Consider the following 19224-nt stretch of genomic DNA (forward strand, 5'->3'; position numbering starts at 1 on the left):
CCCTCCAAGTGAATCCTTTGAAGTGTTAGGCTCAAAAAGACCACATAAAAGTTGTAAAGGAAATCATTATGGCTTCACCCTTTAAGAACAGTGATGGTCTAGTGACATTCCAGACTGTTATTGAGCATAAAACCAGATAGGAACTGTCCCTTCAATTCAATTTAGTCATAATTATTGGAAGGAAAAAGAAAGAGACCTCGTTTAATATTCCTAGACCTTCACCATATGACTTTCAAAACGGAGCATCTGATTGGGTTCAGTTGGGTCAGATTGGCTTGGTTGGCCACCCACATGTCTGCTCATTGCCACAAGTTCAAAGAGTTGTACAATTGGTATCAGACTAAGCTGCAGAGAAGCAGCTCTCCACCCAAGCTAGAGGTCATGCCAGCATGCCTGGGAAAGGACACTGTGTAGTGGAGAAGTGGATTTCAAGTCATCTAAGAATAGTGCTTTCAGGAATTCTGAAGTCTCTTCACTGCTTCTTTCATTATTTCAATTCCCATAATTCTTATGTAAGTACTCAATTTGGAGTAAACACACTTTTGCCTTTAAGAGGATGAGAAGGAGAAGGCAATGCCCATACGCATGTCACCACAGTCTCCAAAGAAAAGTCCACTCAAGGCTATTTGGACTGCACAGGCCATACAGCTATACGCTGCCTACTTGGATTATCTTCTTTAGAAGAAAGTCAATCGAGCTCTTTCTTTCTACTTAAATTTTTAATCATAATGAACCCTTGTTCATTATGTACCTTGTGGTTGATAGATGGGAAAGTGGCTGTCTTAGTGTGATGGTCCTGGATCAGGGAAGAGAAAGGAGAAGATTGAAGAAAATAAAAATGAAGAGAAGGAAATGGAGGGAAAAAAATAAAATGGGGTAGCCACTGATCAAAGTGTTGCAAAATTTGTATCAGAAACCAAGTGTGACCAAATTTTATCTTAGTCATTAAATATATTTTTTGCTCTACACTTCCCTGGTCATGAATGAAAATGGGATGGAAGGAGAGAGAGAGAGAGAGAGAGAGAGAGAGAGAGAGAGAGAGAGAGAGAGAGAGAGATTCTCATACCTTAGTAAGCATACAGTAGAAATAAAACCCCCAGCCTCCTTTCACTGCCATTGCCAACTCAGCTTTTTTCAGTTCTATCTCATGCCTAAAAGGGACTTGTCATCCAAACAAGCCAGGCTTCAAAAAAATTCAGACTCTTTTTAGACCTTAAGCTACAAGAAGTTTGGGGTCCTGAAAACTAGGAACTCTAAGGTAGAATGATTAGACACCTGGTTCAGGAGATTTCATTTTGTCCCTGTGAAATGTTTAATGACACTGAAAAAAAAAAAAAAAACAGAATGAAACATGTCTGCCAGCCTGAAACTTTTGCCCCTACAGCTCAAGACCTCCAACTGTCCACATCTGGTGAACAGCTGTGGAATCTTGACACAAAGTAGAAGAATGAGCCCGCAAGCCTGGGCAGACCTGAGCTCTATGCTCCAGAGAAGTCCCTCCACTGGCACCCCAATGTTTTAAAATGTGCTCAACAAGCAGACAGAAAAAAAATAATGTTATGAGGATGGCTCCAACATGATACCACCGTTTGTTTTGACTGAGCTGGAGCTATTGTTTTGAAGGAAAAGTGTAAAGCTTCAGAAAGAAATGTCTTACCCAGGCTGTGGGCCCTATCTTTTGGATGACATGGCTTCCTTCTGTGGTAAGGCCTCATATCAGCATTCTCCAAGGCCCTCACCAAGGGTTGGATGCCATCTGGCCCAGGCTAGAAGGAGAATTCCAAGAAGCACACAGAACAGGGCCAGGTCTTTGATTATCAGAGGCAGGCATGCAGGAAACAAAAAGCATTTGAAAGAGATAGGCCAAGGAAGAAAGTGGCTGATTAATGCAATATAGATTGTTTCACAGCTTAAATGTATGAAAGAGCTGGTGCCCCTTGTTTATCAATAAATCAAACTGAGCTTGCTTTGTTCTTGAATAGACAATCACCTGCAAAATGAAAGAATCATCAAAGACAAAATATCGCATAATATCATACAACCTGAGATTCATCTCCCATCTATGGACTTTCAAGAGGGAAAAAAAGACAAAACAAATTAGGGTTGACTTCCTGTTTTACCACTTCCTTGTCATATGACTTTGGACAAATAACCAAATTTTTCAACTGAAAATGGACTTAACAGGACATTTTTGCTAGGTTGTCATAGAGATGTAAACCTTCTGGTCCAAGTCTGCTACTAAACAGGTGTACAGAAGTGGGAGCTACGACTGAAACTGTTGATTTGGCAAGCTGATGTCTGACGCTGACAACCTTTGGGGTTCACAAGTCTCTTAACAGAAGAACATTCTATTAGTTGAGCAAATTCCATGAAATCAGTTCAACCATGCAGCACATGAAATGGCTGGGAGCCCAGTGGCCAGGATTAAAATGCTGGCCCCCATACTGCAGTAGGAATTGGATAGAGTCCTAATGTTACTCAGTTCCTTCCTCTTTAAGAGAGGGGAAATAACAGTACTTCAGAGTGGTGTGAGAATTAAATATGGTAATGTATGCAAAATGCATTGGAACAAATGCCTGCACATCGTAAGCACTGGAAAAGATTATACATCTATGATTAGTGGTCCAGCTTTGAGATAGGACGTGACAAAAGAAATGTGCTTCTCTGTTGCATAAAGCCAATATGGACTGTCCCACTTATTGTTGTTTGGATGGAGCTACTTTATGAGTTAAGTGGATTACTAGAGAGAAACTACTCGTGTATTAAAGTAAGTTAAAGAAATATTCGTTAGAAGCATGTAACTCAGTCGTGCCCCAAATTTTCTGATCAAGGAGATTATAGGGCCACAGAGGAATGTGATCAATGATGTAGTGTGTGCCTAAAAAGAGTCACATGGAGAGAAAACGTTCTGTCAGGCTTTCTCAGAGAGCAAATTGGTCAAGTAATAGCCATGACTCATCCACATGGCTGACACTGACAAAGAATTTACAAAGTGCAGTACAGGGTTTCAGGATAAGTCCTAAGGAGACTTGACTGACCGTGTCAGATACAAAAGTTACATTTTTTGTTATATAGGTCTTGCTTTATCTTGGTCTTAACCATCCAGCAGAAAAGTGTAGAAATGCGGTATGAAAAGTGAAGCCAAGTTAATATGCTGAGCTGTGGAAGGCTCAAGTCATCAGATTCGGACATTGCCAGTCCTGTGGATAACCCACTACTATTGTGGAGTACTGGACTATGTTGGAATATTTTGCTAAATTCATGCACCTACAATATTTAGATGGCAATGGAATACCCATCTCTGACAAAACTGAACAAAAAAAGGTGATATAAATGAAGGACAATTTTGTATCTCTATATATGAAATAGTTAGGATAGATATATAGCTATTTTCTTTTAATTCAATAAGAAGAAAGATCTGTACTAATAGTGTTTGGACATGATATCATGACAGCATCTTGTGCTATGAATGACTACAGCAAAGACAACAATATGCAATGTATTAATTGTTGTAACTCTCCTACCAACCTGTTTTGAAGCCGTCAATTGCAATTTTTTCCTCAATAAAATTAATTTAAAAAGAAAGAAATATAGATTAGATAGTGAGAGTAACCCACTTAGACCACACTGGAGATCTGAGATCAGTTCATTGCATGCCATCAACTATTTAGTTGACATGATGCTGCCTCTTGATCTATAAAAAGAGGGAAAAACATCTTCTTTCAAGAGGTTTTGGAGAATGACAAAAGAACTACATGAAGCCTTTGGTGCATAGCTGCTATCAATTTTATTGAGAAGACTCTCATAAGAGGAAGCAGAGGAATTCTAGGGAGAAGATGGCCAGGATGGGTTGTAAGATCATTTGCCCCTTCTTTCTATGCACAGGAAATGACCTGGCAGAGGGAGGACTTGTGTGCTAGGCATAATTTTATGTTTTTTAATTTAAGTTTATTGGTACAATTTAACTATATAAAGCAATCACATTCATCATAGAGAATTTGTACCTGTACATGATATATCTGGATTTGTCCTTTTTTCTCCCATTCCCCTCCCCTTCTTTCATCCCCACTTCCCCTTCTGATTTTTAGAGATTTGCTTCCATATTATCTCTCTTTTCTCATTTTTTTTCTTTTCCCTCGCATCCTTTCTCCCTTTTCCTCCATAGTTATTCTTGCCTTTTCAACAACCTTTCCCATTTCACTATATTTCTTGTAAAATTGGATTCTTATTTACACTTTTAGTTTCTCACACCTGTGAGACAATGTGATATTTACATGTATATCTAATTTATTTCTCTTAACAGTATGGTCTCAAAGTCCATCCATTTAGCAATGAATACCTCAAGTTTATGCTTCTTTATGGAAAAGTCATACTTCATTATATATATAAAATATATTTTTTATATAAAGATATATAAAATATATGTTTAAAAAACTTTTCTTCATCCACTCATCAGTTGATGGGCATTTGGGTTGCTTCCAAGATTTAGCTGTTTCTAACTCACTAGCAAAGCCATGTCAAGTGACCAGGCCTCTCTAGCACTGCTATTCTATAATGTGTTGTATGTAACATCAGCCCCACAAGAAGACCTCCTTATGTGATGAAGGAAGATTGGATTGCACAAGAAAATCCTTACATTCTCTGATTTCCATGTCTCCCTCTTCCTTTTCTGATTCAGCCAACATTTATGCATCCATTGGAAGGAAACCATCAGCTAGATATGCTTCTTATTTCCACTTTGTAGACAAGGGAAGCAAAGCACAGAGAAATTTAGAAATGAGCCCCAAAGTCTCAAAATTTGTGAGCACAGAAGCTGTACTTTGAGGCGGTACTTGCAGGTACCATGTCCTGGACTCCTCCCTACAGACCTAGCAGCCCCTGCTCCACCAAAAAGCAAACACTTAAAAGCAAGTCGGGAAAAAGTTTTCTTCCCCTATGACATTTTTCTCATTCCCAAGGTTGTCCTAAAGGAAATCAAGATAGCAAAATCAGGGAATTTATCAGTTATATTTGGATTCTGTAAGTTTGTCTTTTATTTAAAGCATAGTGCTTTTATTCAAAGCAAAATGAAAGACTGCTTTAAAGGAACTTAGCTCACCTTGTTGATGTTGTTCTCAGAAACTTGCAATGAGCTCACAAATGCTAATAAAGAATGGGCTGTGGCTCTCCAGCAGTGCTCAGCAAAACTAGCCAGAATAGAGGACAGAATTATTTCATTCCTTGGAGTATTTGTATGCATGACCACCACTAGGCTGGCCACTTGCATCAGGAGCAGTGTCTGCCTGTTGGCTCGCATGCTCCCATGTTCCCTACTAAAGAGCCTCTGTGACCCAGACTGTGTCCCATGAGTAGCTGGCTTCAAAGTTTTTTTTTAAAAACTCAGCCCTAGGAGTTTTTAGCTCTCTGTAGGTTTTGTCAGTTGGTGTGTGCTAAGTACCAGTTCCTGTTCCCAGAACACAGCTTGGAGCTATAAGAAGTGACTCTAGTCATGCCCTACCTCTGCTTCTATCACCTTGTCACTTAGTAGCTTCCACAGCATGCCTTAAAGCTTCTACATCAACCATAAGCCCAGATGGAATAATGAACACATAAACTTAGACATGGAAGAGGCTGAAGGAAGAGATTGCCTACAAAGCACAGCAGAATTAAGGAATGACAAGGTCCTCCACTCTGATATCCAACACAGGGAGTTATCCCCACTCTTGAGCCCAAAAGGACAGCCACATGGGCAAAAACAAGCACCTTGGATGTAAGAGCAGGTTGCTGTGTCAGGAGCACTCAGCTGAGAAACAGCATGTACAAAGCCCTGAGTTCAATCACAGAACCTTGATTTAAGTCTCTCCTCCTGCAGCCTGATATGGAGGGACTTAAAATAGGTATCTTCTAACATCACTCCATTTACCCCCAGACCACAACCAGCAAGCAAAGGAAGCCATCAGGGAAGCTCAGAGGCATCTTCTGAGACAGAAATTAAGGTAAGAGGAAGCAGAGTGCCAGGCTGGAGGAGCTAAGAAAGTCACCCAGTAAAGTAGCTTTCCCACCTGATACCCCCAGGCCTAAGACTTTGGAATTAAAGATGCAGACAACATGAGGAACTACTCCTGCAACCAACTATTTCCAATGTCTGCTGCTTTAGATAGATCTATCTGTGCTTGATCCACATGGTACTTTCAACCTCACAAAAAATTCCAGGTTTCTCTGAAATAAACTCCAAGGCAGTCTTTGACTAAAGACATCTTTTGCATTTTTCTCTAGCCATGACCTCTATAAAGTAGGTGAAGAAAATCACCATCTAGCCTAGGGGTGCAGTGCAGTGCTTGTGCACTTGCCTACCATGTACAAAGCCCTGAGTTCAATCACAGAACCTTAAAAACAAAGAAATCAGAAAACATTTTTTAAAAGGGGGAAAAGGGATGGAAAGGTGACCTATGTACTGAGCTTCCCATGTCTTGTACAAAGATCTCTCTGAAGTGTATAAAAGAATGACTCAGGGCTAGAAGGATAGAGGAGTAAAGGTCATGTCCTGCCCTTGAGTCTCTTAGACTATTGATCCATGTATTTAATAGACTGGGATGTAGAGGACTTAAGTGCAAAGACATGGTAAAATAACTGCATCACCAAATTTAATGAGAAATATTTTTCATCCTGTACTAGTGACTGAAGAATGGAGGGAATACAAAAGCAAAAACCACAGAAGTTGATGTGAATTTGGGGATCTGGAAAGGCACACTTTGAACACTGGCCACACACACACACACACACACACACACACACACACACACACCTGTGCATTTTTACTCTTTCAGGTGTATAAAGCCAAGATGTTACATCACAGTAACCACACTGTTCAGATATTACTAGAAGTCTTGCGTGCATCCCTCTCTCTACAGTCACTGTTATTATCTATTCAGAGAGGGTAAAGAAAGGGAAAGAAGTGCATTCACATGAAAGCACTTTGTTCTCCATATAGTAGGCTCTTCAAAAAATAACTTGATTGAATGTAATACACTCTTGAGAGGTACAGCTCGCAACCTGGAGATAAAAAATTGAGAGACAAGAAAGATAATTTTTCAAGGTCACTGGTCACCACTTAAGCCTCAGATGAGTGAAAAATTCTGCTTTCTTCAGATGCACAGCACATTTAAAGAATTGTCCCTGGCTTTTCCAGAGAGAAGGTCTCGATTCTTTAAATTTGCAGTATTGCTCTTCAGGGCTCCCTGAGACTCTCTGTGCTGGTCCCTGTGCTTAAGAAGCAAAAGACTTCTTCAGTCCTTCAAACTGAATTCTTCCCCACAGTGGGGGTGGTTGGTGGTGGGTAGCCAGCCTTGCCAAGAGCAGGAGGACCAGGATGAGCTGGTCTAGGGCTTCCAAGACATCTTATAGCCAACATCATGGTTCCTTCACTATGGACATGTCCTGAGATTCTGGACCCCAGAGCTTTTTAAAACACCTTGACCTAGTAGTGTCCCAAATTTTCTGATCAAGAAGATTATGGGGCCAAAGAGGAAAGTGATCGATGACGTAGAGTGTGCCTAAGGAGAGTCACATGGGGAGAAGACACTCTCTCAGGCTTTCACAGAGAGCACATTGACCAAGCAATGGCCGTGACTCATCCATGTGGCTGCACTGACAAAGGTTCTACAATCTGAGGTACAGGATCTCAGGATAAATCCTGAGGGCATTTCACTGACCTTCTCAGACCAAAAAGCTACAACACCTGTTGCATCGGTCCTGCTTTACCTTGGTCTTAACCATCCAGTAGAAAAGTATGAAGACGAAATATAGGAAATAAAGTCATGCTGTTAGGTTGAGCTGTGGGGGACTCAGGTCAATAATTTCTGACATTGCCAGTTAAACAGAAGACCCAATGCTATTATGGGCTACTGGACTCTTTTAGAATATTTTGCTGAGTTTACACACCTATAATATTCAATAACGGAACTTAGAAAAAATGGGGTATACCGATGAATGTTCATTTTGTATCTGTGTATTCAAAGTGGTTGGGATAGATATATAGTTTCATTCTCTTAATGAATAGAATGATTTGTTCTAATGGTGTTTGTAAATAGGATCACAAGTCCGCATCTTGTACAGCAATTAACCACTAAGAAGAATATATGCAGTGTATTATTTGTTGAAACTGTACTTCCGATTTGATTTGAAACTGTCTCATTGCTATCTGTTTATCAATAAAATTTTGAAAAAAAAACAAAAACACCTTGACCTAGTAGTATGGGCTTGCTGGAAAGGACCAGAACTGGTGTGTGAGCTCTAAACAGCTCCTTAGGTGTTCATCCCTTTTCTCCACTTTCCTAAACAGCACATTTTGCAAAGCCTCGCACCTATGATGCAGGATGGCAAAGTTATACATGTGAGCAAAAAAAGAGTGTTTAAGGGGGGAGGGGTGAAATGAAGTGGTCTGAACACATCTAACATAATGCTACGCAGAGCCAGGAAAGTTTTTGGCAGAAGTTTTCCCTCGGGTTTTCTGCCCACCCTGCAGCTTCCTGGAAACTTGGCTCAGGAATGCTTTGTCCATATAAAAACACATACAACTAGGTGTACCCAGAGTGAAAGTCACAGCCAAAAACTTCACAAGAATTAAATTCAAATAATGCACATCACCTTACAGAATGAGCTAATGAGATTTTTTTTAAAGCCAAGAAGATAAAGGAGAAAGAGAGAAATGAATGTAAGAGGAGGTTTGGTGTGTATGTCTCCCATTGGTTGGAAGTAGTGTGTGTATGTGTGGGTGCCACAGGAAGATCTGACATTGAAAGCACAGAACCATTGACAACAAGAAACAGGGTGTCCTCTGAACCCCTCTAGCCTGCTTCCACTGAGATTTCTCCAAAGCCATCTTCATTTAGTCTTAGGTTTCCATAAACACTACAGTTATTTATTTTATTTTTGCTTGAAATGCTAAACAAACCTTGAAAGGGAAAGCTGGTGGAGTAACTTGTGGCATCTCTAAAAGGAACAGTGCCACTGGCATGCTCTGAAAGGCCTTGGCATGGTTGCTTCTCCTCATATTAGGTTGCAGGTGTCTCCAGAAGCTCCTTACACCCTGATCTGGCTCTAGGAGCATTAGAAAACTGGGTGTTTCAGCAGAACTCATTCCCCAACCCTTCTATGAAGAGTTTTCTATCTGGAAGTATCCCTCTGCAGGCAGAGACCCTTAGTAATCCAAGCAACAACAGAATAATCAGAAAAGACTAACAGTAACAGTGCTGGCAAGGACCAGGTCTGTTGCAGAAGACGAGGCATATGTGTAACAAGTTTGCTCCCAGCAGAAGTCATGGGTAGGTGCTAGGACTTTTCCCATCTTACCAACAAGGAGTCTGATCCACAAAGAATTAAGAGCCTTGATTCTGAGAATCAAAGCCAATAGTGCTGTGTGTGGTTTACCAGTAGTTAAGGGTTTGGGGCACAAAAATTGAAAGGTAACCGAAAACCTCAGCAACCAAGATGATGAACAAAATATCATGATTTTAAATGAAGATAAATGCAGTAGATTCAGTTGCAGTCCATCTGGCTGTAGCCCTTTGCCAACATTCCATTGTTCACTTAGGGCCTAGGGTCGCCCCATAGACCTTGCCTTTGCCCACTTACTCCTTCACCCCTACAAGCTTCTTATTTAAAAATGAGACGACTGCATCCAAAGTGCTGCTCATCCAACCTTTGGTTTGCTTCTGTCTTCCAAGAACAAACCAAGATGGGATCCACATCAGGGTTTGATCTCAAAATTTTTGAGTACAGAGGTCTTCATCCATAAGCTCACAGCTACCCCTGTCATGAAGGCCCTAGACTCTGTCCTGAGGTGGGAAAGATTCTAATCAGAGGGAACACAATTCTGCACAGTGATGTGGGCTTCGCTGGAGGGTAAGGTAGAGACAGCAACAGAGAATCAGTCCCCAATCAGCCCTCTTCCATCACCTCAGACATTCTGCCTCAGAGCCACCTCCTCTCTCAGCAAAGGCAGTCCACTTGGCTTTCCTACTGCTCTTACAGAAGTCACTTCAAGTGTACAGTGGACCCTCTTCTTCCAGGATCATCACCAGACTGCCCAGGGCCACCCCACACTGCAGATTCATTCTTGACTCAACAACACACAAATTACAGATGCATATGTGAGGGCCCAGGCACACACTCCATCCTCTTTTCTGCCCCAGTTCCTCCATTTTTATTTAATTAATTTTATTGAGAAAGAAATAGACAGTTTCAAATAATAATAGACAAGTTAGCAGGACAGTTACAGTAATTAATACATTGCATATTGTTGTCTTCATAGTAGTTATTCATAGTACAGGATGCAGTCATGATATCTTGTCTAAACACTATTAGTGCAAATATTTCCTCCCATTGAACTAAAAGAAAGTAGCTGTATATCTATCCTATTTTGCATATACATATATATTTTTTCACTACCAAATGATCCTTCATTTATATCCCTCTTTTTTGTTTAGTGTTGTCAGAGATGGGTATTCCATTGTCATTTAAATATTGTAGGTGTGTGAATTCAGCAAAATATTCCAATATAGTCCAGTAGTCCATAATAGTATTGTGTTATCTATAGGACTGGCAGTGTCAGAAGTTGTTGACTTGAGTCCCTTACAGCGCAGCATATTAATATTCCTTTACTTTTTATACCTCATTTTTATACTTTTCTACAAATTTGGAAAAAAATCTTAACTAATAAGCGTTCAAACAAAGGTCTTCTCTCTAGAATATATAAAGAACTAAAAAACATTAGGGCCCCAAAATGTAAAGACCCAATCCAGAAATGGGCATCTGAGATGAGCACACACTTCTCAGAGGAAGAGATTCCAGAAGCTAATAAATACATGAAAAAATATTACACATCACTACCGAGTTCTTCTAAGGAGATAGCTGGTAGTGGGGCTGGAAATAAATGAGGAGAGGAAGACAGAGGGGGAATACAGTATCACTTTATTTTTTACTATTAAAGATACCAAATGTAATTTTTGCTGTTCAGGGCATGCTCTTTGTTACTGTATTTCCTTCCAGGAGAAGAGAAGCCAAAAGCATTATCTTAGTGGGGTGCTGTTAACCTGGAAGGAAATTTCATTAAGGAAGAGAGCACATTCGACATCCTCCCACACTGATGCAAAACTTCTTGGAGACTGGGTAGATAGCTCAGTTGAATAAGCGCTTGCCTGGCTAACACAAGGGCCTGAGTTCAATCCCTGGCTCTGAAAAAAAAAAAAAAACTTGTTTGCAACAACAAAAACAACCACAGTTACACAGTGTGTCTTAAAAAAAAATTAGAGAATAATGCAAGCTAACTTCTCATATTTTTGTGAATTGTAGATAGAACAACGGCACAGAACAAAGAGCAAACCCTTACCAAGGGTTATTTGTAATAGTAACCAGAATAGCAACTAAACACTATACAAAGTGGCATGAAATAGGCAGGATTGGCTGGGGAGACAGTTTGGCGGCATAGGTGCCTGTCTGGCAAGTGCAAGGTCCTGAGTTTGATTCCCCATACTCCATGCTGCCATGCCAGCTCTGGAATGTTGGTTGCTGGGCCTGCATAGTGCACCCCTGTATTCTGAGTTCTAGGAAGGCTGAGACAGGAGGATCACTACAAGTACAAACTGCATAGGGAGACCCTGTATTTAAAAAATAGGCAGGATTTTATTTGCTCACATATATTCAGAGCCCTTACTAGGCAACAAGGATTAAACAAATACATAGTTCATTTTACTTCAAGGATGAATAAAAAAGGAATCAGAGAAGTCCAGTCTAGTAGAGATAGAAGACATTGACCCAAAGTCATAGAGGAAGTCCTCATGGCCAAAGTAGCAGTTAGATTTCCTTCAAAGACATGTAAAACAGATAAGTAGGAACAAGGAGAGCTTAAATTAGGTATCCTGCTCCCTAAAATAGTAATTAGAAGATAGTTTCATGTTTGTTTTAACCCACATACTCAAAGTCTCTGTGGGTTTGATGCCACCCTTACCTACAGGAAAAGCAGCCAATACAATGATTTAGGCAAACCTTTCAGATTAGGGAATTGGGTATAAACAGCCCTCCTGGCCAATGGTCCCCAAATAGGTGCTCTTTCTACTACATGGGATGCTGCATCTCTGTCTAGCCCCAACATTCCCCTGCCTCCACCACTTCTTAGTGGACAACCTGTCTCTAACTGGTTTATTCATTGGGTTATGTCTTCTTCAGCTCTTCACTGATCCAGCCCAGATAAGCCACAACAACAACAATAAGACCCTCCCCAGAGCCCACACCCTGTAAAAGAGACTGGCACTCTTTCATCAGACTTCATCTTTAGGCATGAACAGTGCAGAGCAAGCCCAAGGCACTGGCTCTACCTCTATCCCCAACCAGCCTTTCGGACCTTACCCACACACTGCACCTTCCTTGGACCTGCTCCCATCTGTTGGCACAGCCTGACTTCTAGCTAAGCCACGCTATACTTCCCAGGCATCACGAGAGAGCACTTCTGAACCTACGCCCATGCTTTTTCTCCTGGTCCAACAGAAATTGTGGCAACAGAATTGTAGATGATCACAAGCCTGTCAGAGATATTAAAACAGTCCTTCATTTCCTGGAGTCAATGAAGGGTATAAATTAAACACCTTCATGTTTATATTCATTGAAGGTTAACTGCTCAAATCCAATTCATTTATTATTATAATATGTTCTGGCAGAAACTTCAGCAGCTGCCTTTGACTGTTCTTTAAAGTCAATAACTAATACTGTATTCTCAACTGACTTCCCTTTCTCGGGTGTAAAATGGAAACTTCTATTAATTAAGAACCAGGCTCAGCTCATCAGTATTTTTCCAACACTGGGGGACAAATAGAAGCAATCTTGATTTTATTCCTATTGCAAGGGCCAACAGAAACACTGAAACAACACCCAGGATTTAGAGGCAGGTTTATTTTACATAGAAAGGCACTGATTAGGATCACACTGAAAATATCAGGCCCTGATCTCTGGTGATATACTACGTGGGATAAGCAAGTAGGAAGTACAGAGGCAGAAGGGCTTGTTAATTGGTTTATACAATGTGCATCATAGTGGCCAGCTGTGCATGATAATGAGCAGCTATTTCTAAAAGACAGGAGATACCAGAACTGGAGCAGGAACTCTTACCTGGACAACTAAAAAGCTGAAGTGCACTGGCTGGGTGCACCATTTTCTGTTACATCTCCTCCTTGTTTAGTTTCCCCAGCAAAGATTTCCCTAGCATGTTCCATTTGATCCTTTGAGACAAGGCTCCACTGGAAGCAATAACATAAGGGTTATCAGTGATCTTAGGACGGGCTTTGCCCAAAGTCCCCAAGACTGTCTCATTACAGAGATTTTTTCTAAATTGCTTTGAGGAAGAGACACAATTTAGGCCTCTCTGCTCTGTCACATTACTCTAGCAAGGTAGTGAGGGAGTTAATCTAATCTAGAAGAGTGTCCAGTGTGCCTTGGTGCTCATTGAATCTTGGTCAAGTGTTTGATCTCTACTCTCTCAGGGCAACCATTTATAGAGTATAAGGCAAAAATTACAACTAGCAGGGCACAGGGAAGCAGAGATTGGCTAAATAGCCTAAAAATATACAAAAGTCAAAGAGAATGTGTCAAGGAGCAATTCTGTGAACTGTGTCCTTGGGTTTTATCTGTGTGTGGACTGGTCAGCATCCAGAATAACCAGAGGAGGGCTTTGAGTGCATCATTGCTTCAGAGTGATCTGTGGTCCAGAAAAAACTTTTCAGATCTGAGGTTGAATTTCTGAAATCTGTAGAGGTAGTTATTAAGCACCTGAGTTATATGTGTGTGAGTTACAAGCTCTTTTTGTCTATGTATCTTTAAATGGGGAAAGTCCACTATGATGCATCAAGGCCGACCACAGAGATACTGAAGCCTGAGCTGGTGGCTGGGGTACAGTGCCTCTTCTGCAGCTGAAGCTTGTAGAACAAATGGTAGGGGCAGGTTTGGCTCTGATCTTCAAATATAAGATAAAGTTTTTCTAGTTGAGGGCTGGCCAGATAGCTTAGCAGACTAAAGGGCCTGCTTAGGCATGTGCAGGGACCGAGGTTTGATCTCCAGCATGCCATGCCAGCCCTGCCCCCAGGGTATGCTGAGATGGTGATCAAGACTGGTGTGGTGGCATGTACTGTAACCCCAGAGCTTGGGAGTGAAAACAGGAGAATTGCTATAAGTCTAATATGTGTAGTGAGACCTTGTAGACCCTGCACTAAACATTTTTTTTAAAAAAAGAAGTTTTTCTGTATCAGTCAATTGGATTCCCAAGAACAGATTAGGCCTCTGGACTGGATTATTTTGCATCACTGATGGCAGATTTCCATCCAGCAGCAGGAAGTAGTTGGCTGTGCAGAACATCTTTGCAAGAGAGTTTTGGCCAAAGTAGTTTTGTCCAAGGTGATCACAGCATATCTAACCTGTCAGACCTTATTCTTAATGGAGATACTTTTATCTATAAACAGGGTGTACTCAGCATCTGTCTGGGGATCTGTTTTCTAGAACCTTTCATCCTAGTACAGCATGAGGCACTTGGACAATTAGGTCACAGCCTAAGGTGAGGTTGTCAGCCTGTTGGTCAGAAGGACAATAGCTGTTAGAGTGTGGAGACAAAGGGTGGGGCCAACCCTTAGTGACCACTTCACAGGTAGCCACTGGGTAATCCCAGGGGCTGACAGTCTGAGTAAGAATCTTTGTTTTTGTGAACTTAAATATCCAGATTCTATAGAATCCAGTAGCTCTAAGGAGTTTACAGAGGGTTTTTTTTTTCTTGTAACTAGGTTTTTGCTAAACATTGTAGCAGAGCTTTTGGAGAGTCACAGCAGGCAGTTTAGACATCCTTAATCAGAAGGGCAGTGAAAAGAAAACAAGTTGTGAACTTCTGGGAGGCTGAGTACAGGTCAGTTAACTTTTGAGTCCAGAACTGAGATCTTTGCAAAAAGAGGATGATTGACAGAAGCCAACTGAGGGTAGAAGATGGCATTCTTCAGGTCCAGGAGGGTGTTCCATTAGGCTATGGGTGGCAGAGGACTGAGGAAACATATATGGACTGAAACAGGAACTGTTACCTGGGCAACTGAAAAACTGAATTATACAGTCTGGGAAGAGGGCATTTTCTGTTGCACTATTCCAGGGCAGGTAGGCAAGCCCCTACAAAAAGTCATTTGAGTGAGAGGATGCCACGTCGTTGTATTAAGATCACCCACACTCAGGTGACTCTTTGTCTTTCCCCTATCTCCATGACCAGCTGGGCACAGCCTGCCTGCAATGTGTCCTTCCTTTCCAGTCCTGCTGCCACCACCCAGTTCAGACCTTCTACCACCATCCTTCACCTCAATCACTGGGATACATGGAATACATTCCTCTAGCATTTACCTCTCCATTTCTTCCTTCTCAACCTACTCAACACTGTGAATCTAGACTTAGTTCCTGGCCCTAATCCATTGCTAATATAATCTAATTGTTCTACATATTGCCCCAAAGAGCAGACTCTTTAGCTGGTATCCAGGGTTCCCAACCTTCCCCTCTAGCCCTCTCTGATTCCATTTCTCTTTATGAACACCAGTGTAAAGTCAATTCCATGACTGACACATGTCCAAGCTCCATCTTCCTGTTCACTTTCTTTCTATAGAATCCACCTCACTCTTTGCCCTATCTCCCTGCTCTCTTATCTATTGACTAGTGGCCATTCTGCAGATATGGCTTTCAAAGGGCCTGCAACACTTTTTTGAGGACTTCACTTCTTCCTCACTCCATTAACATGGATCAATTCAGGTATTCTATTTCCTAGAAGGAGACTGCCCTAGAGTTAGTAACAAAGTCATGCCGGGGTAATCCATATCTTCTCAGGGGGTTGATAGATGGGAGATAGACAGGAAAAAGTCTCCTGAGTAAGTACTAAGCTGCTTGAGAGAACTGGTCCATCTTCCACTCTGAGCTCTTCTCTCTATGTTGTTTCCATTCTCAGGCAGAATCCAGATAGCATCACAATTCTTGGCATGTACCTGAATATGAAGCCAGATCTGCCTTTGGGCTTAACAGTTGAATAAAACAGTAATTAATTCCCTATTTGCTTTCAATAAATAATTTCTTTTAAATAAATAATTACCTTTTGGCTTATGTTAGAGTTGGATTTTTGACTGGGGAGATAGCTTGCTGGTCTAAGCATCTACCTGGCAAGTGTGAGGACCCGGCTTCAATACTGCATGCCGTGCTGGCTCCCTGCCAAGCTGGCCACCAAAACTGGGCATGGTGGCACACACCAATAATCTCAGTGCTGGGGAGGCTGAGACAAGGGGTCACTATGAGTTCAAGCTGTGTAGTGAGACCCTGCACTAAATAAATAAATAAATAAATATTTTTTTAAATTAGAGTTGGATTTTTACCACTGATAAAGTAAAAGTGTAACCTAGAATAGTCTTCACACTTTGTCTCCAGAGCCTCATGTCTATGGTGACATATACATGCTCTGCCTTGCATTATCTACAAGAATGCATTACTCCTGTTTAAGTTGCTATCTACCAGTAGGATAGACTATGTCCTTTGTGATGCAGACCCTGAATTTGTCTCTCAGATAGACTTATTAAGGGCTTCATACATTTCTTCAGGAACACTTTTTAAAATTGCATTATAAATGCTTGCATTTCTATCCTCCAAATTAGACTGCAATCTCCTTGGGGGAAGAGAAGATGTGTAAATCCAGTACCAATCCAGAGATTCCTAACAAGTAGACTTACAATTCACAGCAAATATCTGCTAAACGAACAAAGAGACAACAAGATCATCAAAGACTGGAACAAAAGAGAAAAGAGTCCTAACCCAAAGGCATTTGATTCCATGTGGATCTGAGGTAAATAAGTCAGAAAACATTAACAATTACCAGGTTGCTGCAGTACTGATATTCACAATAGCATCCTTAGGAAGTAAAAGCAGGAAGAGCAATGACCTCAGAAAAAAATTGGTACAGTCCAACAGTTGTAATGGAAACAGGAGGCTGAACTTTAATTGCAGCAAGGAATTGCTGACATTAAACTTCATGCAATTTAACTCATTAGTTGGTTCTGCAAGCAATGAAGTACTTAGTCTTTGTGGCTTGGAAGAATGGAATTAATTTTAAATAGAAAACAAAGAAATAAACATTTTGGTGTACCATCAAAACCTTTCCAGTACTAAATCTGCTCATATATAGACTGGGTAGGAGCCTTTGCTCTGCCGTTTAGTAGCTGTGATCTTCAGCAAGATACTTACCTATCTGATCCCCAACTCCCTGTGGAAAAATGAGCACAATAATGGTACAATTGGAATATAAACATGATAATGAAGGGTATTTAGAATGCAATAAATACTCATTGTCTATTGACTTTTATTATAGAGGAAGCTAATTCCCTATAATTAAAACTTTCAGAAAAGTGGTAAAATATTTTATTCAATATTATAGGTATTTATGTATCTTATCCCCTAGCATATTCATTTTTAAAAGCATGGTCCAACTCTATTCATTCTGATGATCTATAGAGCTCTTGTTTTCAGGAAACCTTTCATAAATATGTATTAGATTGGAAGAGGCAGATTACTAAAGCATCTGGGAAGTAACTGGACAAGTCACCTCCAGAGTTTATGGAGTGATAAAAGTCTCTGATCCATTCATTGATTTATTCATCTTCTCAACAAAGTGGCACTGTGGGGGGCAAACATGTGCCACAGAGTGGACCAATATTAAGGATGGCCAATAAAAAAGACATGGTCTTCAATGACATAAGACTCTCATCTAGTGATCCTATGATCCCACTAAGGAGTTTTGAATTATTATACTATGCTTCAGGTGTCTTAATGTCAGGACTGAACCTCTTGGTCTTGTTCATGTAAACTGTTAGCTTATTTTGTACTAGATGGAATATGCTTAGAAATGCAGATGCCAGAGAGAGTCAAAAGGGGAGTGATTGTTGTCCAAAACACACCCCTGTTTTTACAACTCTAAGTACAGACCTTAACAACAGATGATAACATCTTTATTACCAGCAAAATACTCAGCAAGAGCTCAAACTAATGCTACTGTCTCTTCCATTTCACTCCGATTGTCTACCCTCAAGGTCCCAATACAAGACAGAGTTTGGAGGTTAACATGTGGCTTTAGAAAAGTGTGACTTTCTGCTACATGAATCCAAATTAAGATAGAAAGCCCAAATGTGTAGAAGGAAAGACTCAAGGCATTGCTCTCTGCAAAGCTAGTGTAACAAATGCTGAGTAGTCAAAAGATGTTACATTTTCTTTAAAGATGACTAGTATTCCAGAGACTGTGAATATTTTCTCTACCTAAAATGTGTCTTTGACCCTAGTGTACAATGAATTACCTTTGGGGATCTGTGAAGTCTAAAAATTGCATTTAGAGTCAGGTATTTTGATGTTTCTTAGGGAGAGGCCTTATAACATATCAAATTCCACAATAAATCTGTAGTCTTCAAACTCTACCATGTTAATAAGAGATAATATTGTGAACTGAACAGTTATTCTAAATTGTTTGCAAATGGAAGGCTCAGAATATCATTCCTGCTGAGATCACAACAGCTAGGTGAGAAAACCTTTCACCTGGTTCTGAGTGACTCTCCCATTATTTTCCTTCCAGGAAGTTGTCCTCCCAGAGTCCTAAATCTTTCATAGCTCTTCATGTACACTCAGATGGGGAGTGTGTGTGAGTCTCTGGGAGGGGCACACATGTACATCAGTAATCATCTAACAATAAATGATCTGATAAAATCAAGTTATTTGGGAAAGGATAAATATCTATTTACAGGAAACAATGAAATCATTAAGGATCATGCTGTACCTGTATGTTAGTAGTAGTTGGTCCTATAACCACCCCTAGGAATAATGGGGTAGACAGGGAGTGAGTGATATTCAAATTCAGACAGAGATGTGTGGAAAGCATTGCTGGACAAAGGAGTAACATGGCAAGGGATGCAGACAACCCAAGGTAATCCACAGAAAGGGAATATCTCAGGAATGAGTATTAAAATCTCTCCTACCTTCAGTGATCAACTATAGATTTCCATTTGCCAAATCAAATAAGAGCCAGAGGAAAAGGAGGACTATTTTTGCAACCCAGAGATCAATGTCCGTAAATTTTAGAGTAGGCCTAGAGGGGCTAACAGAAGAAATTTAAGCTGTGTGTGTGTGTGTGTGTGTGTGTGTGTGTGTGTGTGTGTGTGT

The sequence above is a fragment of the Octodon degus genome, unplaced genomic scaffold, assembly GCF_000260255.1.
Source record: "Octodon degus isolate 3935 unplaced genomic scaffold, OctDeg1.0 scaffold00135, whole genome shotgun sequence".
In the NCBI taxonomy this organism is placed as follows: domain Eukaryota; kingdom Metazoa; phylum Chordata; class Mammalia; order Rodentia; family Octodontidae; genus Octodon; species Octodon degus.